General features: G+C 47.0%; 1 pseudogene across 1 annotated transcript; it reads right to left on the bottom strand.

Moving 5' to 3' along the window:
- Positions 1 to 15,763: 15,763 nt before the first annotated feature.
- On the bottom strand, positions 15,764 to 16,455 carry LOC149971495 (galactose-specific lectin nattectin pseudogene; annotated as a pseudogene). The gene has a single exon (XR_016492189.1). The product of XR_016492189.1 is annotated as a galactose-specific lectin nattectin pseudogene (transcript).
- Between the last annotated feature and the right edge of the window lie 11,203 nt (positions 16,456 to 27,658).

Genomic DNA, 27,658 nt, shown 5'->3' with positions numbered 1-27,658 from the left:
ACTAGATCAGCTATGTGTTGGGCCCAGCAACATCCAGCTATAAACTGGATCAGCTATGTGTTGGGCCCAGCAACATCCAGCTATAAACTGGTTCAGCTATGTGTTGGGCCCAGCAACATCCAGCTATAAACTAGATCAGCTATGTGTTGGGCCCAGCAACATCCAGCTATAAACTAGATCAGCTATGTGTTGGGCCCAGCAACATCCAGCTATAAACTAGATCAGCTATGTGTTCGGCCCAGCAACATCCAGCTATAAACTAGATCAGCTATGTGTTGGGCCCAGCAACATCCAGCTATAAACTAGATCAGCTATGTGTTGGGCCCAGCAACATCCAGCTATAAACTAGATCAGCTATGTGTTGGGCCCAGCAACATCCAGCTATAAACTAGATCAGCTATGTGTTGGGCCCAGCAACATCCAGCTATAAACTGGATCAGCTATGTGTTGTGTTTACAGCATGTGTTTGCGGTACATGTTCGTTAGCTACGATGACAAGGTCACGTCACATCAGCCAGTGCAGAGCAACCTACTCCTCCCATCACTCATCATCATCGCCCTGAGAGCAAGCAAGTACCCATCAACAGCAGCTATAAGCCACAGTTATCATATTACAATCTGCAATAGAATGAAACCAGTTGACATTTGAGTCCCAAATGGCACCCTATTCCCTATATAGTGCACTACTTTAGACCAGAACCCCATGGCACCCTATTCCCTATATAGTGCACTACTTTAGACCAGAACCCCATGGCACCCTATTCCCTATATAGTTCACTACTTTAGACCAGAGCCCCATGGCACCCTATTCCCTATATAGTGCACTACTTTAGACCAGAGCCCTATGGCACCCTATTCCCTATATAGTGCACTACTTTAGACCAGAACCCCATGGCACCCTATTCCCTATATAGTTCACTACTTTAGACCAGAGCCCTATGGCACCCTATTCCCTATATAGTTCACTACTGTTGACCAGAGCCCACACCTTATTACATCAGAACTCAGGATAAGACCCAGATGCACACAGCTAGAATCACAGAAGTGTATTGACCAAACAGAAAGGGGCAGGCAAAAGACAGGGTCAAGTGCAGGCAGATGTAACCGATGTGAAACGGCTAGCTAGTTAGCGGTGGTGCTAGCTAGTGTAACCGATGTGAAACGGCTAGCTAGTTAGCGGTGGTGCTAGCTAGTGTAACCAATGTGAAATGGCTAGCTAGTTAGCGGTGGTGCTAGCTAGTGTAACCAATGTGAAACGGCTAGCTAGTTAGCGGTGGTGCTAGCTAGTGTAACCGATGTGAAACGGCTAGCTAGTTAGCGGTGGTGCTAGCTAGTGTAACCGATGTAAAATGGATAGCTAGTTAGCGGTGACGCTAGCTAGTGTAACCGATGTGAAACGGCTAGCTAGTGTAATAACATATTAACACATGTAATAACGCATTCACTGACTGTTGTCTGCCTGTGGCCTAACCATGCAATTTTGGCTTGCAATCTGTGTCCTAACCTCCCCCTCTCCCTGTTTCTTGTATATACTAACTGCACTGGAATCCCCCCCCCCCCTGCACAGGTGGCTGACTAAGATAATATACACACTGAAACCCATAAATACACGCACACACTCAAAACCCTTCGGGAGGGGCTCCAAAGACAAAGAACTCTGTCGAGAACCAATGGGATACTGACACCAGGCTGGAGAGGACTGTCTACCACCTACAAGCAACCTACCAGAAGCCAGGACTACCAGAATCTACCTACGTCATTTTAATGCATAAAATGAACTGCACAACATGTTTTAGGCCTCTTCTTCTGATAGTTCCCTAAGAGCTAGACGAATTTTGCCAAATATCATTACGCTTGAATAAACGGCCTTTACTATACCGTATCCGCCTTGTCCAGAGTCTCATCTTGGTCTCGTTTCTCCTGTAACTATTCATCAACACTAGTTAGCGGTGGTGCGCGCTAATAGCGTTTCGATCGGTGACGTCAGAGACCTTGAAGTAGTGGTTCCCTTTGCTCTGCAAGGGCCGCGGCTTTTGTGGAGCGATAAGGGAAACGATGCTTCGTGGGTGTCCGTTGTTGATGTGTGCAGATGGTCCCTGGTTCGAGTCCGGCGAGGGGACGGACTGAAGTTATACTGTTACACAGAGGTCTGTAATCCAGGGCAGAGTCAGTAAGGTGCATTGTTGACCTCTCTACACCCTTGACCTACAGTATAGGACAGGATATGTGACGTGATGTGCAGTACAGTGCCCTACAGGACATGTACTGATTAACCTGTGACCTCTCGACACTGTTGACCTACAGTATAGGACAGGATATGTAACATCATGTGCATTTATTTTATTTATTTCGACATTTTTATTGAACCTTTATTTCACTAGGCAAGTTAGCTAAGAACAAATTCTTATTTACAATGACGGACTACCCCGGCTAAACCCGGACGACGCTGGGCCAATTCTTCGCCCCCCTATGGGTCTCCCAATCACGGCCGGTTGTGATACAGCCTGGAATGGAACCAGGGTCTGTAGTACCTTAGACCACTGTGATACAGCCTGGAATATAACCAGGGTCTGTAGTACCTTAGACCGCTGTGATACAGCCTGGGATAGAACCAGGGTCTGTAGTACCTTAGACCGCTGTGATACAGCCTGGGATAGAACCAGGGTCTGTAGTGACTCCTCTAGTACTGAGATGCAGTGCCTTAGACCGCTGTGATACAGCACTGAGATGGAACCAGGATCTGTAGTGACGCCTCTAGCCCTGAGATGCAGTATCTTAGACCGCTGTGATACAGCACTGAGATGGAACCAGGGTCTGTAGTGACGCCTCTAGCCCTGAGATGCAGTGCCTTAGACCGCTGCGCCAGGAGAGTTGGCAGAGAGGCCAATGGTAGATCATTATGTTCATTTCTCATTGAGAAGTGTTTGGCTCAATTCTATGTTTTCCATAAGCAGCATTTTTCCAAGATAAGGTGGTACTGCGACCATGACACGTAACCCAGTAGTTGTATATATCTGCAGCTGTGGTCTTCCCATGTTATTTTTAGTTTGGTCCCAGGGCCACTCATCACAAAGCGTCTCAGAGTAAGAAATGCTGATCTAGGATCAGGTCCTCCACTCATATTCATTATGATTTAAAAAAACACAACTCTAGGAGTTGGAGTTCATTAGTTCATCCTTTGTGAATACAGGACCATATCTCAGTTACTGGAGGGTAGGGGGACATGTCAAACCAGTCCTTCCTTTGTGAATACAGGACCATATCTCAGTTACTAGAGGGTAGGGGGACATGTCCAACCAGTCCTTCCTTTGTGAATATAGGTCTTTATCTCAGTTACTAGAGGGTAGGGGAACATGTCAAACCAGTCCTTCCTTTGTGAATATAGGTCTTTATCTAAGTTACTGGAGGGTAGGGGGACATGTCAAACCAGTCCTTCCTTTGTGAATACAGGACCATATCTCAGTTACTAGAGGGTAGGGGGACATGTCAAACCAGTCCTTCCTTTGTGAATATAGGTCTTTATCTCAGTTACTAGAGGGTAGGGGGACATGTCCAACCAGTCCTTCCTTTGTGAATATAGGTCTTTATCTAAGTTACTAGAGGGTAGGGGCACATGTCAAACCTTAAGGTATGGAACGTCGTTTGGGTCGTTGCGTGTCGAAAAGATACACGTCAAATAACAATATTTGACGCCTCAAATAAGCTTTTAATTTGACACGTAAAATAACATAATTATTTTATAAATGTTCCTGCGCGTTCAAGCCCAAGCACCACCAAACGAGCAGGATCCATTTTTTTTGCAAATATCTTTGATACAGATGTTATTATCAACTTCTGTGGTAGCAAGTTTTAGCTTGGTAGCAAGCTTTAGCTTGGTAGCTAGCTTTAGCTTGGTACCTAGCTTTAGCTTGGTAGCTAGCTTTAGCTTTGTAGCTAGCTTAAGCTTGGTAGCTAGCTTTAGCTCGGTAGCTAGCTTTATCTTGGTACCTAGCTTTAGCTTGGTGGCTAGCTTAAGCTCGGTAGCTAGCTTTAGCTCGGTGGCTAGCTTAAGCTTGGTAGCCAGCTTAAGCTTGGTAACTAGCTTTAGCTTGATACCTAGCTTCAACTTGGTACCTAGCTTTAGCTTGGTACCTAGCTAGCACCACTGCAACCAGCCTGAAAACAATGACTAGTAGAAACTGCAGTCATTTTCTACTTAACCCTGTTTCCCAAAGCTAATGTTATAAGCTTGTGTTGTCATCTGTTTCTGCTTTGCTATGTTGTCGTCTTTAGGTCTCTCTTTATGTAGTGTTGTCTCTCTTGTTGTGATGTGTGTTTTGTCCTATTATTTATTTATTTATATATAAACTCAGCCTAAAAATAAACATTCCTTTTAAAGGACCCTGTCTTTCAAAGGTCATTTGTAAAAATTCAAATAACTTCACAAATTGTCATTGTAAAGGGTTTAAACACTGTTTCCCATGCTTGTTCAATGAACCATAAACAATTAATGAACATGCACCTGTGGAACGGTCGTTAAGACACTAACAGCTCACAGACGGTAGGCAATTAAGGTCACATTTATGAAAACTTAGGACACTAAAGAGGCCTTTCTACTGACTCTGAAAAACACCAATAGAAAGATGCCCAGGGTCCCTGCTCATCTGCGTGAACATGCTGCAAGGAGGCATGAGGACTGCAGATGTGGCTAGGGCAATAAATTGCAATGTCCGTACTGTGAGACGCCCAAGACAGCTCTACAGGGAGACACGACGGACAGCTGATTGTCCTCGCAGTGGCATACCACGTGTAACAACACCTGAACAGGATCGGTACATCCGAACATCACACCTGCGGGACAGGTACAGGATGGCAACAACAACTGCCCGAGTTACACCAGGAATGCACAATCCCTCCATCAGTGCTCAGACTGTCCCCAATAGGCTGAGAGAGGCTGGACTGAGGGCTTGTAGGCCTGTTGTAAGGCAGGTCCTCACCAGACATCACCGGTAACAACGTCACCTATGGGCACAAACCCACCGTCGCTGGGCCAGACAAGACTGGTAAAAAGTGTTCTTCACTGACGAGTCGCGGTTGTCAGTGTTCTGTGTTGGCCAGCGAAGAGCCCGGATCTCAATCCCATTAACCTGTTGGATCGGATGGTGAGGGCTAGGGCCATTCCCACCAGAAATGTCCGGGAACTTGCAGGTGCCTTGGTGGAAGAGTGGGGTAACATCTCACAGAAAGAAGTGGCAAATCTGGTGCAGTCCATGAGGAAGAGATGCACTGCAGTACTTAATGCAGCTGGTGGCCACACCAGATACTGACTGTTACTTTTGATTTTGACCCCCCTTTGTTCAGGGATACATTATTCCATTTCTGTTAGTCACATGTCTGTGGAACTTGTTCAGTTTATGTCTGAGTTGTTGAATCTTGTAATGTTCATACAAATATTTACACCTGATAAGTTTGCTGAAAATAAACGTAGTTGACAGTGAGAAGACGTTTTATATATATATATCAATAAATGTTTTTTTTTAAATCTCAGCCCCCGTCCCCGCAGAAGGCCTTTTGGTAGGCCATCATTGTAAATAAGAATTTGTTCTTAATTGACTTACCTAGTTTTAAAAAAGGTTAAATAAATAAGCAGCCAACTAGCTTCTTCTGGCTCGACAGGACCGGGTTATGTGTTGTGAAGCTAGCCACAATGTTAGAATTTGCAGTTCTCCGTCAAAATAAAAGTCCCTCGTTGAAAGTGACGCAGAAGGTTACAATTTGGTGGAATCATGCCATAGACTAGATAATGTTAAACAAGGCTTGGATTGGGGATCAATGAAATGGGGTATCAGTCTACTCAGTACTCAAGTACCTTTTTCCCCCAAAGTCCTCCTCGGAGTTCTCAGACTCCAAAACATCGAAGTCGCATTGTGTTTCCTCTGGAATAGTGTTCAATACACATAGTTGGTTGACTGGTACAAAAAAAATGTGTCTCAATTCACAGTGGATTCAGAGTCCCGCAATAAGAGCTACGACGCCAATGTTCGCTGGGTATCACTAAGTAGACTGATACCCTCATTGATCCACAATTCATAGGTAAGTACAGTGAAATTACAACTCTCCTTCCGTGGCCTCCAACTGCTCCTAAATGCAGGTAAAACTAAATTCATGCTCTTCAACTGATCGCTGCCCACACCTGCCCCCCTGTCCCGGTTCTGACTTAGAATATGTGGACAACTACAAATATCTAGGTGTCTGGTTAGACTGTAAACTCTCCTTCCAGACTAAGCATTAAGCATCTCCAATTCAAAATTAAATCTAGAATCTGCTTCCTATTTCGCAACAAAGCATCCTTCACTCATGCTGCCAAACATATCCTCGTAAAACTGACTATCCTACCGATCCTCGACGATGTCATTTACAAAATAGCCTCCAACACTCTACTCAGCAACTTGGATGCAGTCTGTCACAGTGCCATCCGTTTTGCCACCAAAGCTCCGTATACCACCCACCACTGCGACCTGTATGCTCTCGTTGGCTGGCCCTCGCTTCATACTCGTCGCCAAACCCACTGGCTCCAGGTCATCTATAAGTCTTTGCTAGGTAAAGTCCCGCCTTATCTCAGCTCACTGATCACCATAACAGCACCCATGTGCTCCAGCAGATATATCTCACTGGTCATCCCCAAAACCTATTCCTCATTTGGCAGCCTTTCTTTCCAGTTCTCTGCTGCCAATGGCTGGAACGAATTGCAAAAATCACTGAAGCTGGAGACTCATATCTCCCTCACTAACTTTAAGCATCAGCTGTCAGAGCAGCTTACCGATCACTGCACCTGTACACAGCCCATCTGTAAACAGCCCATCCAACTACCTCATCCCCATATTGTTATTTATTTATTTTGCTCCTTTGCACCCCAGTATCTCTACTTGCACCCCAGTATCTCTACTTGCACCCCAGTATCTCTACTTGCACATCTATCACTCCAGTGTTTAATTGCTAAATTGTAATTATTTCGCCACTACAGTCTATTTATTACCTTACCTCCCTAATCTTACCTCATTTCCACACACTGTATATATACTTTTTCTATTGTGTTATTGACTGTACGTTTGTTTACTCCATATGTAACTCTGTGTTGTTGTTTGTGCCAAACTGCTTTGCTTTATCTTGGTCAGGTGCAGTTGTAAATGAGAACTTGTTCTCAACTGGCCTACCTGGTTAAATAAAGGTGATCTGGTCTACCTGGTTAAATAAAGGTGATCTGGTCTACCTGGTTAAATAAAGGTGATCTGGTCTACCTGGTTATGTAAAGGTGATCTGGTCTACCTGGTTATATAAAGGTGATCTGGTCTACCTGGTTAAATAAAGGTGATCTGGTCTACCTGGTTAAATAAAGGTGATCTGGTCTACCTGGTTAAATAAAGGTGATCTGGTCTACCTGGTTAAATAAAGGTGATCTGGTCTACCTGGTTAAATAAAGGTGATCTGGTCTACCTGGTTAAATAAAGGTGATCTGGTCTACCTGGTTAAATAAAGGTGATCTGGTCTACCTGGTTAAATAAAGGTGATCTGGTCTACCTGGTTAAATAAAGGTGATCTGGTCTACCTGGTTAAATAAAGGTGATCTGGTCTACCTGGTTAAATAAAGGTGATCTGGTCTACCTGGTTAAATAAAGGTGATCTGGTCTACCTCGTTAAATAAAGGTGATCTGGTCTACCTGGTTAAATAAAGGTGATCTGGTCTACCTGGTTATGTAAAGGTGATCTGGTCTACCTGGTTATATAAAGGTGATCTGGTCTACCTGGTTAAATAAAGGTGATCTGGTCTACCTGGTTAAATAAAGGTGATCTGGTCTACCTGGTTAAATAAAGGTGATCTGGTCTACCTGGTTAAATAAAGGTGATCTGGTCTACCTGGTTAAATAAAGGTGATCTGGTCTACCTGGTTAAATAAAGGTGATCTGGTCTACCTGGTTAAATAAAGGTGATCTGGTCTACCTGGTTAAATAAAGGTGATCTGGTCTACCTGGTTAAATAAAGGTGATCTGGTCTACCCGGTTAAATAAAGGTGATCTGGTCTACCTGGTTAAATAAAGGTGATCTGGTCTACCCGGTTAAATAAAGGTGATCTGGTCTACCCGGTTAAATAAAGGTGATCTGGTCTACCCGGTTAAATAAAGGTGATCTGGTCTACCTGGTTATATAAAGGTGATCTGGTCTACCTGGTTAAATAAAGGTGATCTGGTCTACCCGGTTAAATAAAGGTGATCTGGTCTACCTGGTTAAATAAAGGTGATCTGGTCTACCCGGTTAAATAAAGGTGATCTGGTCTACCTGGTTAAATAAAGGTGATCTGGTCTACCTGGTTAAATAAAGGTGATCTGGTCTACCTGGTTATATAAAGGTGATCTGGTCTACCTGGTTATATAAAGGTGATCTGGCCTACCTGGTTAAATAAAGGTGATCTGGTCTACCTGGTTAAATAAAGGTGATCTGGTCTACCTGGTTAAATAAAGGTGATCTGGTCTACCTGGTTAAATAAAGGTGATCTGGTCTACCTGGTTATATAAAGGTGATCTGGTCTACCTGGTTATATAAAGGTGATCTGGCCTACCTGGTTAAATAAAGGTGATCTGGTCTACCTGGTTAAATAAAGGTGATCTGGTCTACCTGGTTAAATAAAGGTGATCTGGTCTACCTGGTTAAATAAAGGTGATCTGGTCTACCTGGTTATATAAAGGTGATCTGGTCTACCTGGTTATATAAAGGTGATCTGGTCTACCTGGTTAAATAAAGGTGATCTGGTCTACCTGGTTAAATAAAGGTGATCTGGTCTACCTGGTTAAATAAAGGTGATCTGGTCTACCTGGTTAAATAAAGGTGATCTGGTCTACCTGGTTAAATAAAGGTGATCTGGTCTACCTGGTTATATAAAGGTGAAATATTTTTTTTTTAAATAATAAAATAAATCCAGTGTGATTTCAACATATTTTTGTCAAATTAACAAATGATTGTCTTTTGTTGCTTTTTATGTAACAACATTATTACATTGTTTTTAGCATGATCTATTCAATTATGGCTTAATTCCACTATTTGTATTAGTTTGCATCACCATCAATTACATACTTTTATTTTGAAGGACGGCTAATCCTTATTGTGGCTAGCTTCACATAGATCGGTCCGACCACCGTCAATCTAAAAATAACTTTCTTATAAATGATGGGTATTTTATATGATGACACCCAGCTAGATAGTTAGCTAGCCTACTGTAGCTACTGAAACAGATGATGTCATTTTGCTATATTTGGGGGGTGGGGGGGGGTGGGGGGGGGGGCATTGTTTGTATCCATCAGCTAGCTAGCTGGAAGGGCAGGGAAGGGCAGGGCCAGAACTCTAACGTTTCCAAAACTGTAAAGATATTGTCTGTAAGTATAACAGAACTGATGTTGCAGGCGAAAGCCTGAGAAAAATCCAATCCGGAAGTGCCTCATGTTTTGAAAACTCTGCGTTCCAATGAGTCCCTATTGAGCAGTGAATGGGCTATCAACCAGATTACTTTTCTCTGTATTCTCCAAGGTGTCTACAGCATTGTGACGTAGTTTTACGCATTTATGTTGAAGAATACCTGTAAGCGGCTACATTGCGCAAGTGGTCACCTGATGGCTCCCAGAGTGATTCTCGCGCAAAATACAGAGGTAGCCATTATTATCCTACTGAAAAAACAATTGTCCCGGTGGTGTCATGTTGTGTCTTGTCTCTGTCCTTTCCCTTCACCCTGTCTCCCTCTGCTGGTCGTTGTTAGGTTACCTTTTCTCCTCCTCTTTCCCCCAGCTGTGCCTTGTCTCCTCCTAACCACCTCGTCACCCCTTTTCCCACCTGTTCCCTTTTTCCCTCTGATTAGGTCCCTATATCTCTCTCTGTTCCTGCTCCTGTCCTTGTCGGATTCTTGTTTGTTGTGTTTCATGCCTGAACCAGACTGTCGTCATGTTTGCTGTAACCTTGTCTTGTCCTGTCGGAATCTGCCGGTCCGTCTGAGCCTACCTATGTTTGGTAATTAAAGAAGCTCTGTTTAAGTTAATTCGCTTTTGGGTCCTCATTCACGCACCGTAACAGAAGAATCCGACCAAGAATGGACCCAGCGACTTCGGATCCTCTCCACTCAGCCGTCGGGATCCAGGGAGCGATGCTAGGCAGACACGAGCAGGAATTGTCTGCTGCTCGACATGCCGTTGAGACCCTGGCCACCCAAGTCTCCAACCTCACAGAACAGGTTCACCATCTCCGCCTCGATCCACCGGCCACTTCCAGGGCTTTCGAATCTCCGGAGCCCAGAATCAATAACCCGCCGTGTTACTCTGGGGAGCCCACTGAATGCCGCTCGTTCCTCACCCAGTGTGATATTGTGTTTTCTCTCCAGCCCTACACTTTCTCCAGGAGCACTGCTCGTGTCGCCTACGTCATATCTCTCCTTATTGGACGGGCTCGTGAGTGGGGCACGGCAATCTGGGAGGCAAGGGCTGAGTGTACTAACCAGTATCAGGACTTTAAGGAGGAGATGATACGGGTTTTTGATCGATCTGTTTTTGGGGAGGAGGCTTCCAGGGCCCTGTCTTCCCTATGTCAAGGAAATCGATCCATAACAGACTACTCTATTGAGTTTCGCACTCTTGCTGCCTCCAGTGGCTGGAACGAGCCGGCTTTGCTCGCTCGTTTTCTGGAGGGTCTCCGCGCAGAGGTAAAGGATGAGATTCTCTCCCGGGAGGTTCCTTCCAGCGTGGATTCCTTGATTGAACTCGCTATTCGCATTGAGCGACGGGTTGATCTTCGTCACCGAGCTCGTGGAAAGGAGCTCGCGTTCTCCGTTGCCCCCCTCTCCGCATCACTACCATCTTCCTCTGCCGGCTCGGGTGCTGAGCCCATGCAGCTGGGAGGTATCCGCATCTCGACTAAGGAGAGGGAACGGAGAATCACCAACCGCCTCTGTCTCTATTGCGGTTCCGCTGGTCATTTTGTCACTTCATGTCCAGTAAAAGGCCAGAGCTCATCAGTAAGCGGAGGGCTACTGGTGAGCGCTACTACTCCTGTCTCTCCTTCAAGATCCTGCACTACCTTGTCGGTCCATCTACGCTGGACCGGTTCGTCAGCTTCCTGCAGTGCCTTAATAGACTCTGGGGCGGAGGGCTGTTTTATGGACGAGACCTGGGCTCGGGAACATGACATTCCTCTCAGACAGTTAAAGGAGCCCACGGCCTTGTTCGCCCTGGATGGTAGTCCTCTCCCCAGGATTCAGCGTGAGACGCTACCTTTAACCCTCACTGTTTCTGGTAATCATAGTGAAACCATTTCTTTTTTAATTTTTCGTTCACCTTTTACACCTATTGTTTTGGGCCATCCCTGGCTAGTTTGTCATAATCCTTCCATTAATTGGTCTAGTAATTCTATCCTCTCCTGGAACGTCTCTTGTCATGTGAAATGTTTAATGTCTGCTATCCCTCCTGTTTCCTCTGTCTCTTCTTCACAGGAGGAGCCTGGTGATTTGACAGGGGTGCCGGAGGAATATCACGATCTGCGCACGGTGTTCAGTCGGTCCAGGGCCACCTCTCTTCCTCCACACCGGTCGTATGATTGTAGTATTGATCTCCTTCCGGGAACCACCCCCCCCCCGGGGTAGACTATACTCTCTGTCGGCTCCCGAACGTAAGGCTCTCGAAGATTATTTGTCTGTAGCTCTTGACGCCGGTACCATAGTCCCCTCCTCCTCTCCCGCCGGAGCGGGGTTTTTTTTTGTCAAGAAGAAGGACGGGTCTCTGCGCCCCTGCATAGATTATCGAGGGCTGAATGACATAACAGTGAAGAATCGTTATCCGCTTCCTCTTATGTCTTCAGCCTTCGAGATCCTGCAGGGAGCCAGGTTTTTCACTAAGTTGGACCTTCGTAACGCTTACCATCTCGTGCGCATCAGGGAGGGGGACGAGTGGAAGACGGCATTTAACACTCCGTTAGGGCACTTTGAATACCGGGTTCTTCCTTTCGGCCTCGCTAACGCTCCAGCTGTCTTTCAGGCATTAGTCAATGATGTCCTGAGAGACATGCTGAACATCTTTGTTTTCGTTTACCTTGACGATATCCTGATTTTTTCACCGTCACTCCAGATTCATGTTCAGCACGTTCGACGTGTCCTCCAGCGCCTTTTAGAGAATTGTCTTTTTGTGAAGGCTGAGAAGTGCACTTTTCATGCCTCCTCCGTCACATTTCTCGGTTCTGTTATTTCCGCTGAAGGCATTAAGATGGATCCCGCTAAGGTCCAAGCTGTCATTGATTGGCCCGTCCCTAAGTCACGCGTCGAGCTGCAGCGCTTTCTCGGCTTCGCGAACTTCTATCGTCGTTTCATCCGTAATTTCGGTCAGGTGGCAGCTCCTCTCACAGCCCTTACTTCTGTCAAGACGTGCTTTAAGTGGTCCGTTTCCGCCCAGGGAGCTTTTGATCTCCTCAAGAATCGTTTTACATCCGCTCCTATCCTTGTTACACCTGACGTCTCTAGACAGTTCGTTGTCGAGGTTGACGCGTCAGAGGTGGGCGTGGGAGCCATTCTTTCTCAGCGCTCCCTCTCTGACGACAAGGTCCACCCATGCGCGTATTTTTCTCATCGCCTGTCGCCGTCGGAACGTAACTATGATGTGGGTAACCGCGAACTGCTCGCCATCCGGTTAGCCCTAGGCGAATGGCGACAGTGGTTGGAGGGGGCGACCGTTCCTTTTGTCGTTTGGACTGACCATAGGAACCTTGAGTACATCCGTTCTGCCAAACGACTTAATGCGCGTCAGGCGCGTTGGGCGCTGTTTTTCGCTCGTTTCGAGTTCGTGATTTCTTATCGTCCGGGCTCTAAGAACACCAAGCCTGATGCTTTGTCTCGTCTCTTCAGTTCTTCAGTAGCCTCCACTGACCCCGAGGGGATTCTCCCTGAGGGGCGTGTTGTCGGGTTGACTGTCTGGGGAATTGAGAGGCAGGTAAAGCAAGCGCTCACTCACACTCCGTCGCCGCGCGCTTGTCCTAGGAACCTTCTTTTCGTTCCCGTTCCTACTCGTCTGGCCGTTCTTCAGTGGGCTCACTCTGCCAAGTTAGCCGGCCACCCTGGCGTTCGGGGTACGCTTGCTTCCATTCGCCAGCGTTTTTGGTGGCCCACCCGGGAGCATGACACGCGTCGTTTCGTGGCTGCTTGTTCGGTCTGCGCGCAGAATAAGTCCGGTAACTCTCCTCCTGCCGGCCGTCTCAGGCCGCTTCCTATTCCCTCTCGACCGTGGTCTCACATCGCCTTAGATTTTGTCACCGGACTGCCTTCGTCAGCGGGGAAGACTGTTATTCTTACGGTTGTCGATAGGTTCTCTAAGGCGGCTCATTTCATTCCCCTTGCTAAGCTCCCTTCTGCTAAAGAGACGGCACAAATCATCATCGAGAATGTTTTCAGAATTCATGGCCTTCCGTCAGACGTCGTTTCGGACAGAGGTCCGCAATTCACATCTCAATTTTGGAGGGAGTTTTGCCGTTTGATTGGGGCTTCCGTCAGTCTCTCTTCCGGCTTTCACCCCCAGTCTAACGGTCAAGCAGAACGGGCCAATCAGACTATTGGTCGCATCTTACGCAGTCTTTCTTTTCGCAACCCTGCGTCTTGGTCAGAACAGCTCCCCTGGGCAGAATACGCCCACAACTCGCTTCCTTCGTCTGCGACCGGGCTATCTCCTTTTCAGAGTAGCCTCGGGTACCAGCCTCCGCTGTTCTCATCTCAGTTCGCCGAGTCCAGCGTCCCCTCCGCTCAGGCTTTTGTCCAACGTTGCGAGCGCACCTGGAAGAGGGTCAGGTCTGCACTTTGCCGTTATAGGACGCAGACTGTGAGGGCTGCTAATAAGCGTAGAACTAAGAGTCCTAGATATTGTCGCGGTCAGAGAGTTTGGCTCTCCACTCAGAACCTTCCCCTTAAGACGGCTTCTCGCAAGTTGACCCCGCGGTTCATTGGTCCGTTCCGTATTTCTCGGGTCATTAATCCTGTCGCAGTTCGACTTCTTCTTCCGCGATACCTTCGTCGCGTCCACCCGGTCTTCCATGTCTCCTGCATCAAGCCCGTCCTTCGCGCCCCCGCTCGTCTTCCCCCCCCCCCCCCATCCTTGTCGAGGGCGCACCCATCTACAGGGTCCGTAGAATTTTGGACATGCGTCCTCGGGGCCGTGGTCACCAGTACCTCGTAGATTGGGAGGGGTACGGTCCTGAGGAGAGGAGTTGGGTTCCCTCTCGGGACGTGCTGGACCGTGCGCTGATCGAGGATTTCCTCCGTTGCCGCCAGGTTTCCTCCTCGAGTGCGCCAGGAGGCGCTCGGTGAGTGGGGGGGTACTGTCATGTTGTGTCTTGTCTCTGTCCTTTCCCTTCACCCTGTCTCCCTCTGCTGGTCGTTGTTAGGTTACCTTTTCTCCTCCTCTTTCCCCCAGCTGTGCCTTGTCTCCTCCTAACCACCTCGTCACCCCTTTTCCCACCTGTTCCCTTTTTCCCTCTGATTAGGTCCCTATATCTCTCTCTGTTCCTGCTCCTGTCCTTGTCGGATTCTTGTTTGTTGTGTTTCATGCCTGAACCAGACTGTCGTCATGTTTGCTGTAACCTTGTCTTGTCCTGTCGGAATCTGCCGGTCCGTCTGAGCCTACCTATGTTTGGTAATTAAAGAAGCTCTGTTTAAGTTAATTCGCTTTTGGGTCCTCATTCACGCACCGTAACAGGTGGATATATTATCAAATAGATATTTGAAAAACACCTTGAGGATTGATTATAAACAACGTTTGCCATGTTTCTGTCGATATTATGGAGCTAATTTTCGTGACTGCAATTTCCGGATGATTTCTCAGCCAAATGTGAAGAACAAACGGAGCTATTTCGCCTACAAAAATAACATTTTTGGAAAAAAAGAACATTGGCTATCTAACTGGGAGTCTCGTGAGTGAAAACATCCAAAGCTCATCAAAGGTAAACGATTTAATTTGATTGCTTTTCTGATTTCCGTGACCAAGTTACCTGCTGCTAGCTGGACAAAATGCTATGCTAGGCTATCGATAAACTTACACAAATGCTTGTCTAGCTTTGGCTGTAAAGCATATTTTGAAAATCTGAGACGACAGGGTGATTAACAAAAGGCTAAGCTGTGTCTCAATATATTTCACTTGTGATTTTCATGAATAGGAATATTTTCTAGGAATATTTATGTCCTTTGCGTTATGCTAATTAGTGTCAGTCGATGATTACGCTCCCGCACGCGGGATGGGGAGTCACTAGAGGTTTTAACTGACTTGCCTAGTTAAATAAATGTTAAATAAATGTTAAATAAATGTTAAATAAATGTTAAATAAATGTTAAATAAACCTCATAAAAAGAAGAAGAATACATTATACAATGATAGATGACTCCATGGCATTGTAAACATGGAGTAACTGTCATGGCAACCAGTAGCAGTACCGGTGCCAGAGGCCTAGATTTGGTTCTGGTTGCTGTGACAACAACCCCGTTATTTTACCTGTTCTGTTTTGTTGTTGTTGTTTTTTTGTTTTTTTTTGGGGGGGGGGGACACTTGATCTAAGAGACAGAGTTGGGGGGGGGATGAGAAACATTTGATCTAAGGGACAGGAGTTGCATGTCATACAGAAAGTGTCAGACCTCACAACTAAACCAACACTACACACTCACCACTTCTCAGTCTAACCAAGAGTAGAATTAAGGACACGTTGAATCAGACAGAGGACCAACAAGGAGATTTCAGTGAAAGGTTTTTTATTTATTTATGGAAACCAAAGCATCTTTTGAACTCAAGACTCAGAGGTTCAGAGGCCGGGACGCGTGGCGCAGACAAAGGCAAACTTGTTGGAGCAGAATGTGTCGTTCCACAGCTTGTCATTCTGGGAGTTAGTGTGAACACAGTTCTCCGGATAGAGACCAACTCCATTATTGGGCTCACCTGAAGACCAGCTCGTGTAGACCACCTTGGAGCCGTCCGCCCACATCCATCTCCCTTCCCTGTGGAGGTCACTCAGCCCGATCCAGGTATGGCTCTCAGCAGGGTCGAAGCTCTTGATCAGGTTTTGCACGAAGCTGAATTCCCCTTTGTTGTTCACAGAGGCCAGATTGGCTCCCAGGGTCACGCAGTAGGACTCTGCATCGGCCCAGTCCAGCTGAGAGGCGACGTACCTGAAGCACCGGTTGTCGTAGCTTGACCAGTCCTGGGGACACTTGGTATACTGAGGCTCTGAGAGCTCCCCCTCCTGGTCAGACACGGGAGTGCAGTGTAGAGCACCAACAGCCAGGCTGAGAAGACAGAGGAAGCGGTGGGGAACAGACATGTTGAAGAGGCTTCTGTTCCTGGTGAAGAGTCACTGAAGTAGACAGGAGAATGACTCTATAGTCCTGGGTTCTGGTCTGCAGCTCTGCTCCTTTGTTCTGGGCTAGCTAGGTATGAAGGTATGTGGGCTGCAGAGGGTCCTTTTATCTCATGTTGAGAGGGTGGGGAGAAGTTGGCAGAGAGGCCATTGGTAGATCATTATGTTAATTTCTCATTGAGAAGTGTTTTTCTGAATTCTGTTTTCCATAAGCATCATTTTTCCCTGATAAGGTGGTACTGCGACCATGACACGTAGCCCAGTAGTTGTATATATCTGCAGCTGTGGTCTTCCCATGTTATTTTTTGTTTGGTCCCAGGGCCACTCATCACAAAGCGTCTCAGAGTAAGAAATGCTGATCTAGGATCAGGTCCGCCACTCATATTCATTATGATTTTAAAAAAAAAACTCAGTTCAGTAGTCCTTCCTTTGTGAATACAGACCCATATCTCAGTTACTAGATGAAGTAATGCGCCATTGAGAGTGTGCTGTCCGGCGGTCAACACCGTCCCAAAACTGCAGGACTTTCTAGAGGTGGGTGTGGTCAGCCCAACGCATCACCAGGAGCCCACTGCCTGCCCTCCAGGACATCTACAGCAATCGGTGACACAGGAAGGACAAGAAGATCATCAAGGACCTCTGCCACCCGAGCCACGGCCTGTTCACCCTGCTACCATCTAGAAGATCATCAAGGACCTCAGCCACCCGAGCCACGGCCTGTTCACCCAACTACCATCTAGAAGATAATCAAGGACCTCTGCCACCCGAGCCACGGCCTGTTCACCCCGTTACCATCTAGTAAAAGGAGACAGTATAGGTGCATCAAATCTGGAATGGAGAGACTGATAAACAGCCAGGCCATCAGACTGGTAAACAGCCAGGCCATCAGACTGGTAAACAGCTTCTATCTCCAGGCCATTAGACTGATAAACAGCCAGGCCATCAGACTGGTAAACAGCCAGGCCATCAGACTGGTAAACAGCCAGGCCATCAGACTGATAAACAGCCAGGCCATCAGACTGGTAAACAGCCAGGCCATCAGACTAGTAAACAGCTTCTATCTCCAGGCCATCAGACTGATATACAGCCAGGCCATCAGACTGATAAACAGCCAGGCCATCAGACTGGTAAACAGCCAGGCCATCAGACTGATAAACAGCCAGGTCATCAGACTGATAAACAGCCAGGCCATCAGACTGGTAAACAGCCAGGCCATCAGACTGATAAACAGCCAGGCCATCAGACTGATAAACAGTCAACACTCGCAGGCCTCTGCCCAGTACCCTGCCCTGAACCTAAGTCAGTGTTACTAGCTGGCCTCCACCCAGTACCCTGCCCTGAACCTAAGTCAGTGTCACTAGCTGGCCTCCACCCAGTACCCTGCCCTGAACCTAAGTCAGTGTCACTAGCTGGCCTCCACCCAGTACCCTGCCCTGAACCTAAGTCAGTGTCACTAGCTGGCCTCTGCCTAGTAAACAAAACATTCCTATTTGTAAAATAGACTGTGTCTCTAAAATATATATAGTATGTATAAGCAGGAAGTAGAAGCCAAAGGGTTGTTGTCCATTAGTTTATTCTGATTAGGGGAGGGGTGGTAGGGTTAGGGGAAAATAATAAGTAATAAAATATATATATGGGGATTGGAATTGATGCAGATAATTACATTGATGGAAGCCACAATCTATCTGCAATATTACAGCTGATCTACCCCCTAAAATAAAATGATTATGTATGAAAAGTATACGGATCACGTGCAATGTAGGTAACAGGTAGTCTAGTGGTTAGAGCGTTGGACTAGTAACCAGCAGGTAGTCTAGTGTTTAGAGTGTTGGACTAGTAACCAGCAGGTAGCCTAGTGGTTAGAGCGTTGGACTAGTAACCAGCAGGTAGTCTAGTGTTTAGAGTGTTGGACTAGTAACCAGCAGGTAGCCTAGTGGTTAGAGCGTTGGACCAGTAACCAGCAGGTAGCCTAGTGGTTAGAGCGTTGGACCAGTAACCAGCAGGTAGCCTAGTGGTTAGAGTGTTGGACTAGTAACCAGCAGGTAGTCTAGTGTTTAGAGTGTTGGACTAGTAACCAGCAGGTAGTCTAGTGTTTAGAGTGTTGGACTAGTAACCAGCAGGTAGCCTAGTGGTCAGAGTGTTGGACCAGTAACCAGCAGGTAGCCTAGTGGTTAGAGTGTTGGACTAGTAACCAGCAGGTAGTCTAGTGTTTAGAGTGTTGGACTAGTAACCAGCAGGTAGCCTAGTGGTTAGAGCGTTGGACCAGTAACCAGCAGGTAGTCTAGTGTTTAGAGTGTTGGACCAGTAACCAGCAGGTAGACTAGTGGTTAGAGTGTTGGACTAGTAACCAGCAGGTAGTCTAGTGTTTAGAGTGTTGGACTAGTAACCAGCAGGTAGCCTAGTGGTTAGAGCGTTGGACCAGTAACCAGCAGGTAGTCTAGTGTTTAGAGTGTTGGACTAGTAACCAGCAGGTAGCCTAGTGGTTAGAGCGTTGGACCAGTAACCAGCAGGTAGCCTAGTGGTTAGAGCGTTGGACCAGTAACCAGCAGGTAGCCTAGTGGTTAGAGTGTTGGACTAGTAACCAGCAGGTAGCCTAGTGGTTAGAGCGTTGGACCAGTAACCAGCAGGTAGCCTAGTGGTTAGAGTGTTGGACTAGTAACCAGCAGGTAGCCTAGTGGTTAGAGCGTTGGACCAGTAACCAGCAGGTAGTCTAGTGTTTAGAGTGTTGGACTAGTAACCAGCAGGTAGCCTAGTGGTTAGAGCGTTGGACCAGTAACCAGCAGGTAGCCTAGTGGTTAGAGCGTTGGACCAGTAACCAGCAGGTAGCCTAGTGGTTAGAGTGTTGGACTAGTAACCAGCAGGTAGCCTAGTGGTTAGAGCGTTGGACCAGTAACCAGCAGGTAGCCTAGTGGTTAGAGCGTTGGACCAGTAACCAGCAGGTAGCCTAGTGGTTAGAGCGTTGGACCAGTAACCAGCAGGTAGCCTAGTGGTTAGAGTGTTGGACTAGTAACCAGCAGGTAGCCTAGTGGTTAGAGCGTTGGACCAGTAACCAGCAGGTAGCCTAGTGGTTAGAGCGTTGGACCAGTAACCAGCAGGTAGCCTAGTGGTTAGAGCGTTGGACCAGTAACCAGCAGGTAGCCTAGTGGTTAGAGTGTTGGACTAGTAACCAGCAGGTAGCCTAGTGGTTAGAGCGTTGGACTAGTAACCTGCAGGTAGCCTAGTGGTTAGAGCGTTGGACCAGTAACCAGCAGGTAGCCTAGTGGTTAGAGTGTTGGTCTAGTAACCAGCAGGTAGCCTAGTGGTTAGAGCGTTGGACTAGTAACCTGCAGGTAGCCTAGTGGTTAGAGCGTTGGACCAGTAACCAGCAGGTAGCCTAGTGGTTAGAGCGTTGGACCAGTAACCAGCAGGTAGCCTAGTGGTTAGAGAGTTGGACCAGTAACCAGCAGGTAGACTAGTGGTTAGAGCGTTGGACCAGTAACCAGCAGGTAGCCTAGTGGTTAGAGCGTTGGACCAGTAACCAGCAGGTAGCCTAGTGGTTAGAGCGTTGGACCAGTAACCAGCAGGTAGCCTAGTGGTTAGAGTGTTGGACTAGTAACCAGCAGGTAGCCTAGTGGTTAGAGCGTTGGACCAGTAACCAGCAGGTAGCCTAGTGGTTAGAGCGTTGGACCAGTAACCAGCAGGTAGCCTAGTGGTTAGAGCGTTGGACCAGTAACCAGCAGGTAGCCTAGTGGTTAGAGTGTTGGACTAGTAACCAGCAGGTAGCCTAGTGGTTAGAGCGTTGGACTAGTAACCTGCAGGTAGCCTAGTGGTTAGAGCGTTGGACCAGTAACCAGCAGGTAGCCTAGTGGTTAGAGTGTTGGACTAGTAACCAGCAGGTAGCCTAGTGGTTAGAGCGTTGGACTAGTAACCTGCAGGTAGCCTAGTGGTTAGAGCGTTGGACCAGTAACCAGCAGGTAGCCTAGTGGTTAGAGCGTTGGACCAGTAACCAGCAGGTAGCCTAGTGGTTAGAGAGTTGGACCAGTAACCAGCAGGTAGACTAGTGGTTAGAGCGTTGGACCAGTAACCAGCAGGTAGCCTAGTGGTTAGAGCGTTGGACCAGTAACCAGCAGGTAGCCTAGTGGTTAGAGCGTTGGACCAGTAACCAGCAGGTAGCCTAGTGGTTAGAGCGTTGGACCAGTAACCAGCAGGTAGCCTAGTGGTTAGAGCGTTGGACCAGTAACCAGCAGGTAGCCTAGTGGTTAGAGCGTTGGACCAGTAACCAGCAGGTAGCCTAGTGGTTAGAGTTTTGGACTAGTAACCAGCAGGTAGCCTAGTGGTTAGAGCGTTGGACCAGTAACCAGCAGGTAGCCTAGTGGTTAGAGCGTTGGACCAGTAACCAGCAGGTAGCCTAGTGGTTAGAGTTTTGGACTAGTAACCAGCAGGTAGCCTAGTGGTTAGAGCGTTGGACCAGTAACCAGCAGGTAGCCTAGTGGTTAGAGCGTTGGACCAGTAAACAGCAGGTAGCCTAGTGGTTAGAGCGTTGGACCAGTAACCAGCAGGTAGCCTAGTGGTTAGAGCGTTGGACTAGTAACCAGCAGGTAGTCTAGTGGTTAGAGTGTTGGGCCAGTAACCAGCAGGTAGTCTAGTTGTTAGAGCGTTGGACTAGTAACCAGCAGGTAGCCTAGTGGTTAGAGCGTTGGACTAGTAACCAGCAGGTAGACTAGTGGTTAGAGCGTTGGACTAGTAACCAGCAGGTAGCCTAGTGGTTAGAGTGTTGGACTAGTAACCAGCAGGTAGTCTAGTGGTTAGAGTTGGACTAGTAACCAGCAGGTAGCCTAGTGGTTAGAGCGTTGGACTAGTAACCAGCAGGTAGTCTAGTGGTTAGAGTTGGACTAGTAACCAGCAGGTAGCCTAGTGGTTAGAGCGTTGGACCAGTAACCAGCAGGTAGCCTAGTGGTTAGAGCGTTGGACTAGTAACCAGCAGGTAGCCTAGTGGTTAGAGTGTTGGACTAGTAACAGAAAAGGTTGCTGGATTGAGTCTCAGAGCTGACAAGGTAAAAAATCTGTCGTTCTGCCCCCTGAACAAGGCAGTTAACCCACTGTTCCCCGGTAGGCCGTCATTGTAAACAAGAATTTGTTCTTGCCTACTTAAATAAAGGTTAAAAAATATATATATATGTTTGAAGGTGTCTATTTTGTTTACAGCAGTACTGTGCGTCTAAGACAATTTCCCCCCCTTTGTGACATCGCATCTCATCCTATTCTATCCTGTCTCACCCAAACAGACAACGTCATTAGCTCAGTTTCTATCCAGATAGTGACACTCTGCTGTTCAGGTTTCCAACATGACCTGTGTTGCTGTGATGCCTGGTTCCCAGCACTTAGAGGCATCTAATTCTCCTCCGGTCCTCTTTAGTGATGTTAACGAGCCACTTGAGACCCTGGAGCTTTCTGACAGCGGGCGTGATCCAAAACGGCAGCCTATTCCCTTTTATAGTGCACTAGTGTTGTCCATGCTCTGGTGAAACGTAGTGCACTATATAGGGTGACATTTGGGAGCATCCAGCTGGATAGCTCTAACAGCCTGCTGGGAGATGCTGCCACTCTAACAGATTTAACAGGGTGAACCCACAGCCAGGTTCTGGTCAGTCAGCTGGATAGCTCTAACCGGTCTAACAGGGTGAGCCCACAGCCAGGTTCTGGTCAGCCAGCTGGATAGCTCTAACAGGTCTAACAGGGTGAACCCACAGCCAGGTTCTGGTCAGCCAGCTGGATAGCTCTAACAGGTCTAACAGGGTGAACCCACAGCCAGGTTCTGATCAGTCAGCTGGATAGCTCTAACAGGTCTAACAGGGTGAGCCCACAGCCAGGTTCTGATCAGTCAGCTGGATAGCTCTAACAGGTCTAACAGGGTGAACTCACAGCCAGGTTCTGGTCAGTCAGCTGGATAGCTCTAACCGGTCTAACAGGGTGAACTCACAGCCAGGTTCTGGTCAGCCAGCTATCCAGCTCTAACAGCCTGCTGGGAGATGCTGCCGCTCTAGCAGGTCTAACAGAATGAACTCACAGCCTTTGTTAGTTTGTTTGTTTGTGTCTTCCCGAGACACTTAAACGCTACCTTCCTCCCTTCAGAGATGCTGGGGGTGCGTCTCACACGGCACCCTATTCTCTACGTAGGTGCACTTCTTTAGACCAGCGCCTTATGGGCCTTGGTCAAAAGTAGTGCACTACATTAAATAGGGAATAGGGTGCCGTTTGTGACACAGCCTGGGTCTATACAGATGGTTCCTAATGACTGACTGATGCTGGGTTATGATGGTCAGCCTGGGTCTATACAGATGGTTCCTAATGACTGACTGATGCTGGGTTATGACGGTCAGTCTGGGTCAATACAGATGGTTCCTAATGACTGACTGATGCTGGGTTATGATGGTCAGCCTGGGTCTATACAGATGGTTCCTAATGACTGACTGATGCTGGGTTATGATGGTCAGTCTGGGTCAATACAGATGGTTCCTAATGACTGACTGATGCTGGGTTATGATGGTCAGCCTGGGTCTATACAGATGGTTCCTAATTACTGACTGATGCTGGGTTATGACTGTCAGCCTGGGTCTATACAGATGGTTCCTAATGACTGACTGATGCTGGGTTATGATGGTCAGCCTGGGTCTATACAGATGGTTCCTAATGTCTGACTGATGCTGGGTTATGATGGTCAGCCTGGGTCTACACAGATAGTTCCTAATGACTGACTGATGCTGGGTTATGATGGTCAGCCTGGGTCTATACAGATGGTTCCTAATGACTGACTGATGCTGGGTGATGATGGTCAGTCTGGGTCTATACAGATGGTTCCTAATGACTGACTGATGCTGGGTTATGATGGTCAGCCTGGGTCTATACAGATGGTTCCTAATGACTGACTGATGCTGGGTGATGATGGTCAGTCTGGGTCTATACAGATGGTTCCTAATGACTGACTGATGCTGGGTTATGATGGTCAGCCTAAGGTAAGGGTTAAGGTAAAGGTTAAGGTAAGGGTTAAGGTAAGGGTTAAGGTAAGGGTTAAGGTAAAGGTTAAGGTAAGGGTTAAGGTAAAGGTCAATGTAAGGGTTAAGGTAAGGGTTAAGGTAAGGGTTAAGGTAAGGGTTAAGGGTTAAGGTAAGGGTTAAGGTAAAGGTTAAGGTAAGGGTTAAGGTAAGGGTTAAAGTAAGGGTTAAGGTAAGGGTTAAGGTAAGGGTTAAGGTAAGGGTTAAGGTAAGGGTTAATGTAAGGGTTAAGGTAAGGGTTAAGGTAAGGGTTAAGGTAAGGGTTAAGGTAAGGGTTAAGGTAAAGGTTAAGGTAAGGGTTAAGGTAAGGGTTAAAGTAAGGGTTAAGGTAAGGGTTAAGGTAAGGGTTAAGGTAAGGGTTAAGGTAAGGGTTAAGGTAAAGGTTAAGGTAAGGGTTAATGTAATGGTTAAGGTAAGGGTTAATGTAAGGGTTAAGGTAAGGGTTAAGGTAAGGGTTAAGGGTTAAGGTAAGGGTTAAGGTAAGGGTTAAGGTAAAGGTTAAGGTAAGGGTTAAGGTAAGGGTTAAGGTAAGGGTTAAGGTAAGGGTTAAGGTAAGGGTTAAGGTAAGGGTTAAGGTAAGGGTTAAGGTAAGGTTTAATGTAAGGGTTAAGGTAAGGGTTAAGGTAAGGGTTAAGGTAAGGGTTAAGGTAAGGATTAAGGTAAGGGTTAAGGGTTAAGGTAAGGGTTAAGGTAAGGGTTAAGGGTTAAGGTAAGGGTTAAGGTAAGGGTTAAGGGTTAAGGTAAGGGTTAAGGTAAGGGTTAAGGTAAGGGTTAAGGTTTAATGTAAGGTTTAAGGTAAGGGTTAAGGTAAGGGTTAAGGTTTAAGGTAAGGGTTAAGGTAAGGGTTAAGGTAAGGGTTAAGGTAAAGGTCAATGTAAGGGTTAAGGTAAGGGTTAAGGTAAGGGTTAAGGTTGACCTTTACCACCAAGCTGTCCACTCACAGAACACTATAGCTAAGGCTTCAGCCACCAAGCTGCCCACTCACAGAACACTATAGCTGAGGCTTCAGCCACCAAGCTGTCCACTCACAGAACACTATAGCTAAGGCTTCAGCCACCAAGCTGTCCACTCACAGAACACTATAGCTGAGGCTTCAGCCACCAAGCTGTCCACTCACAGAACACTATAGCTAAGGCTTCAGCCACCAAGCTGTCCACTCACAGAGCACTATAGCTAAGGCCACCACTTTGTCTTTATTCTTTAGAGAGGGATCAGCAGTTAACCTGAACCTTCCTTCTCCCTGCTCTTAACTCTCACCCTGATTATTGTGTTGTGTGAAGTATTGATTAGAATATATCTAGATGGTATCAATGTCTTAGGAACAGACCCTGTTGGTAATGGACCTTGTCTGTAATGATCGGTGGATCGGATTGGTGTTTTCCGCTTTAGTCGCCTAGCGCCCAGCGCCGATTTCCCAGAGCCCACTTTTCAAAACACACAGACAACTTCTTTATGTTTTAATGGCTTTCCTTTTTTTATAAAAAGCATTTATTTTCTTCGTCTGCGTTACCTAGGAACAGAACAGCCGTGAATGGAAATACCCGACATCGTTCTCCCTAAGTTCTCACCTCACTGTTGTGTTGTCTGAAGTGTTGATTGCAGGAGGGTGAGATGGTTGCAGCATAGAGATTATATGTCTAGAATCAGGGATCAACTAGAATCAGCCCAGGGATGATTATTTTCTTGAGCACATGGGGTCAAAAAAAACATCATTACAAATCATTTGTAGACTGCAAATCAAACAACAATAATTTCAAAACTTGCTTACATTTTTTTATACAATCACGTGTCTCTCTATTATCAGTGGGAATACTTAGGAACAGATTTTAAAAACATTAAAATGACTAGGAACTGATTTCCTGGTGTTTTTATAACAATTAAAATTATCTAAAAAATTATTGTGATGGGCCCTGTTGGGGATGGGCCCTGTAGGGGATCAAATCAAATCAAATCAAATTTATTTATATAGCCCTTCGTACATCAGCTGATATCTCAAAGTGCTGTACAGAAACCCAGCCTAAAACCCCAAACAGCAAGCAATGCAGGTGTAGAAGCACGGTGGCTAGGAAAAACTCCCTAGAAAGGCCAAAACCTAGGAAGAAACCTAGAGAGGAACCAGGCTATGTGGGGTGGCCAGTCCTCTTCTGGCTGTGCCGGGTGGAGATTATAACAGAACATGGTCAAGATGTTGAAATGTTCATAAATAACCAGCTTGGTCAAATAATAATAATCACAGGCAGAACAGTTGAAACTGGAGCAGCAGCACGGCCAGGTGGACTGGGGACAGCAAGGAGTCATCATGTCAGGTAGTCCTGAGGCATGGTCCTAGGGCTCAGGTCCTCCGAGAGAGAGAAAGAAAGAGAGAATTAGAGAGAGCATACTTAAATTCACACAGGACACCGGATAGGACAGGAGAAGTACTCCAGATATAACAAACTGACCCCAGCCCCCCGACACATGAACTAATGCAGCATAAATACTGGAGGCTGAGACAGGAGGGGTCAGCAGACACTGTAGCCCCATCTGAGGACACCCCCGGACAGGGCCAAACAAGAAGGATATAACCCCACCCACTTTGCCAAAGCACAGCCCCCACATCACTAGAGGGATATCTTCAACCACCAACTTACCATCCTGAGACAAGGCCGAGTATAGCCCACAAAGATCTCCGCCACGGCACAACCCAAGGGGGGGCGCCAACCCAGACAGGAAGATCACATTAGTGACTCAACCCACTCAAGTGACGCACCCCTCCTAGGGACGGCATGAAAGAGCCCTAGTAAGCCAGTGACTCAGTCCCTTTAATAGGGTTAGAGGCAGAGAATCCCAGTGGAAAGAGGGGAACCGGCCAGGCAGAGACAGCAAGGGCGGTTCGTTGCTCCAGAGCCTTTCCGTTCACCTTCCCACTCCTGGGCCAGACTACACTCAATCATAAGAAGAGATGAGTCTTCAGTAAAGACTTAAAGGTTGAGACCGAGTTTGCGTCTCTCACATGGGTTGGCAGAACATTCCATAAAAATGGAGCTCTATAGGAGAAAGCCCTGCCTCCAGCTGTTTGCTTAGAAATTCTAGGGACAATTAGGAGGCCTGGGTCCTGTTGGGGATGGGCCCTGTTGGGGATGGGCCCTGTTGGGATGGGCCCTGTTGGGGATTGAACCTGTTGGGGATGGGCCCTGTTGGGGATGGGCCCTGTTGGGATGGGCCCTGTTGGGGATTGAACCTGTTGGGGATGGGCCCTGTTGGGGATGGAACCTGTTGGGTATGGACCCTGTTGGGATGAACCCTGTTGGGGATGGACCCTGTTGGGGATGGACCCTGTTGGGGATGAACCCTGTTGGGGATGGGCCCGGTTGGGGATGGAACCTGTTGGGTATGGGCCCTGTTGGGATGAACCCTGTTGGGGATGGACCCTGTTGGGGATGAACCCTGTTGGGGATGGACCCTGTTGGGATGGACCCATTTGGGATGGACCCTGTTGGGGATGGACCCTGTTGGTAGGTATACCTTGTTGGGGATGGACCCTGTTGGGATGGACCCTGTTGGGGATGGACCCTGTTGGGGATGGACCCTGTTGGTGGGTATACCTTGTTGGGGATGGACCCTGTTGGGATGGACCCTGTTGGGGTGGACCCTGTTGGGATGGAACCTGTTGGGGATGGACCCTGTTGGGGATGGACCCTGTTGGGATGGACCCTATTGGGATGGACCCTGTTGGGGTGGACCCTGTTGGGATGGACCCTGTTGGTGGGTATACCTTGTTGGGGATATATATGATATTGTATTGTGTTGTATTTTGTTGTGTGTTGTATTGTATTGTTTGTATTGTATTGCACTGTATTGTGTTGTATTGTGTTGTATTGTATTGTATTGTGTTGTATTGTATTGCACTGTATTGTGTTGTATTGTGTTGTATTGTATTGCACTGTATTGTGTTGTATTGTATTGTGTTGTATTGTATTGCACTGTATTGTGTTGTATTGTGTTGTATTGTATTGTATTGTGTTGTATTGTATTGCACTGTATTGTGTTGTATTGTGTTGTATTGTATTGCACTGTATTGTGTTGTATTGTATTGTGTTGTATTGTATTGCACTGTATTGTGTTGTATTGTGTTGTATTGTATTGTATTGTGTTGTATTGTATTGCACTGTATTGTATTGTATTGTGTTGTATTGCACTGTATTGTGTTGTATTGTGTTGTATTGTATTGTGTTGTATTGTATTGCACTGTATTGTATTGTATTG

The sequence above is a fragment of the Oncorhynchus mykiss genome, chromosome 26 (assembly GCF_057628025.1).
Source record: "Oncorhynchus mykiss isolate SJ-2025 chromosome 26, ASM5762802v1, whole genome shotgun sequence".
NCBI classification, from domain to species: Eukaryota; Metazoa; Chordata; class Actinopteri; order Salmoniformes; family Salmonidae; genus Oncorhynchus; species Oncorhynchus mykiss.
The sequence above is the reverse complement of the archived record's forward strand: the minus strand, read 5'-3'. Positions and strand labels throughout refer to the sequence as shown.